Here is a 3,485-nt window from a genome sequence, read left to right on the forward strand (position 1 = left end):
AGTTGCGAAAGAGCTGAGAAAGGAATCTGGGCCTGATGATCTCGCCTGGGCGGGCGGGGTCGCGGGAAGAGAGGGGAGCTCAGGCTGACCCCACAGGGAGAGTCCTTGGCTTGATTGCAGACTTGAGCTTGGTGGCAGTCATGGTTGGGAGTGCAGAGAGGCTTTCTATGGGAGACTAAACAAGGCTCTATAGGTGAAGGCCTTCTCCATAGCTCCCCAAGATGGACCCCTATAAAAAGAGGCAGTCCATGGTTCTAAGGTATTTATTGTCTTGGCAGATTGTTTTTGGCTATCCTGGTTTTTTGTTTGTTTGCTTGGTTTTGCTTTTTTTTTTTTTTTTTTTTTAATATGAAGTTGAGCATTGCTCTTTCAAGGTCTATAAAAAACTGTGTTGACATTTTAATAATGATTGCTACTGGTAAGATGGGCATCTTCACTGTTAATCCTACCTACCCATGAGAGCATATCAGATCTTTCCATCTTCTAGTATCTTCCTCAGTTCCTTCATTCAGGGACTTGAAGTTCTTGCCATACAGATCTTTCACTTGCTTGGTTAGAGTTACACCATGATATGTTATATTATTCATGGCTATTGTAAACACTAATTTCTTTTTTTTAAATTAGATATTTTCTTCATTTACATTCCAAATGCTATCCCCAAAGCCCCCTATACCCTCTCCCCCTGCCCTGCTCCCCAACCCACCCACTTCTGCTTCCTGGCCCTGTCATTCCCCTGTACTGGGGCATATGATCTTCGCAATACCAAGGGCCTCGGCCTGCTTATCATTTGTATAAAGAAGGGCTACTAATTTCTTTGACTTTGTGTTCAGCCACTTTGCTGAAGGTGTTTATCAGGTGTAGAAATTCTCTGATAGAATTTTTGGGGTTGTTTATGTATGCATTCATATAATCCGCAAATAGGGATACGTTGACTTTTTCCTTTCCAATTTGTATTTCCTTGATCTTCAGTTGTCTTATTGCTCTGGCTAGAGCTTCAAGTACTGTATGGAATAAATAGGGAGAGAATGAGAAGCCTTGACTTGTCCCTGAGTTTAGTGAAATTGCTTTAAGTTTCTCTTCAGTTTGATATTGTCTATTGGCTTGCTGTGTACTGCTTTGATTATATTTAGGTATGTGGCTTGTATCACTGATCTCCCCAATAATTCAACATGTAGGGATGTTAGATCTTGTCAAAGGACTCCTGAACTATAAAACTTCAGGAGAAATAACCATCCCTGACCTCAAGCTGTACTACAGAGCAATAGTGGTTAAAAACTGTATTGGTATAAAGACAGACACATAGATCAATGGAATCAACCAAAGACCCAGATATAAATTCACACATCTGTGGAAACTTGATTTTTGATAAGGAAGCCAAAACCATACAATGGAGAAAAGACAACATGTTCAACAACTTGTTGATTTCATCTTCTTTATCTGCTCTCTAGCTAATTTTATTCTGATAATTTAAATGTTTCATTTTCTGAGTTAAGGGGTAATCATATGTGAGGATACAGAAAGGGAATGCAGAAAGTCGACACCAACAAATTCATTGCATTTATTATTGTGGAAAAAAACATAAGACACTACACCCAGACACAGACCCTCTAGATGGTAAAGTGAGCAAAGAGCAGGTTTGGCACACTACAATGTTAGGTCAAGTTAAAGAGGTGAGGTGCCACCTCCTCATAGTCAGGATATAGAGCATGTGTAGAGAGGTTCTGTTCAGTGGGGATATGTCCACCAGTACCTGTGCAGAGACACAGCACATACGTGAGCACATGATGACAGTTGCCCATAGACCTGCACCTCCTCCAGCCCCACCTATCTTCATGACACCTAGAATTTTCTATGTTTGAGTCAAAATTTATAGCTGCCAAATGTGAATACTTAGGAATCAAAAGGTATTATGTTTGGGAAGAAAAGACAGTGAAATATCTGTTAAAAGCTTCCTGATTAAGTTTTTTTTTTAAACTGACATAAATGACAAGATTATAAGTTTTCTGTATAATCATGTAGTAACATAAACACAGACTGTGCAGCTTAGATGGCATGGGATACAGTGAACTGGGCTGACCCTGTGAATTAGTAGAACTGAGATGTAGGCATCAAAGTCAAAGAAACTTAGAAACAAGGAAGAATCCTGTCTAGAACACTTTTCTGCTTTGATCCAGTCTTTCTTTATATTTTTAGTTGTCATTCTAAAAATTATCAAATGTTATACAGGTTAATGGGATTCAGTTTGATACACCCATACACTGTACATTGTCTATATCTGTCTTGTTTGTTTCTATCTTTGTCTGTTTGGTCCCTTTTTGTTTCTATGGTTGTTGTTGTTGTTGTTGTTATTGTTAACTCACCACTAACTAGAGTTATCTGGGAAGAGAAATCTTAACTGAGAAATGCCTCTATTAGATTGGTCTTTGGACAAGTCTGTGAAGCACTTTCTTCATTGGCAGTTGACGTAGGAGGGCCTAGCTCATGGTGGACAGTGCCACTCCTGGCAAGTATTCCTAGATAGTATATAAGAAAGCAGATTGAGCAAGCCATAGGGAACAAGCCTCTAAGCAGCATTCCTCCATAGCCTGTGCTTCCATTTATGCTTCCATTGCCTTCCTTCTCTTTAACTTCATAATGGACTCCAATTGTAGGCTAAAATAAACACTTTCCTCTCCAAGTTGATTTCGGTCATGATATTTATAACAGCAGCAGAAACCTTGATAAGATGATATCAATTCACTTTTCTACCCTCACTCCTCTACCTCCCAGCCTCTTCCCTGTCTCTAATTCTTTCTTGCTGGAGATCAGTTCCAGCTGGAAGATTCTGGTATGGACAATGGGAAGGGGCATTGGCCAAAGGGAAAACACTGACCTCCTGTTGACTGTCAAGCAAGTGGCCCGAAATAGCTCAGGAATCTTTATTTATACAATCATAATCCTGCTCCCCTAAGTAATGATATCACTGGATATTTTACTGAAAGAAATTATAACATCAGAATTTAAAAACTTCCATCATTACAAAATCCCCCAATAGTTGCCCTTTCTTCTTCCCCACTCCCGATGGGTCTGTTACCCCCTAATCTTATTTTTCACTACACAGCACTACTTCAGCAAGCCAAAAATAAATGTATAGCCAGGCATGTCCTGTAGATATGAGCCTATACCCAGTTGGTAGCAGTTGAGTTATATTTTTCAAAACCTTACTTTAGTAATAAGTGTACTTAAATGCTTTAACTCCATTCTAGCCCACCACCTATCAGATATAGCAGAACAGAAAGGTTAATAGGGCAAAGGAGGATGTGGATCTGTTTAGAAATAGTTCTTTCGAGCAAATCCTATCTGTGTTGTCAGAATATCAACAGTTCAGTTTACATAAATCAGCAGGGGTAGCTCCATCCACTCACAAAGACCATTCAGTAATCAGCAACAGCAGTGCAATCGGGAAGAAACTGTGAGTCTCAGCCAATTGGCCCAAAAAGCAGCAA

Source organism: Mus caroli, unplaced genomic scaffold (assembly GCF_978045245.1).
Source record: "Mus caroli unplaced genomic scaffold, Mus_caroli_1 scaffold_20, whole genome shotgun sequence".
NCBI classification, from domain to species: domain Eukaryota; kingdom Metazoa; phylum Chordata; class Mammalia; order Rodentia; family Muridae; genus Mus; species Mus caroli.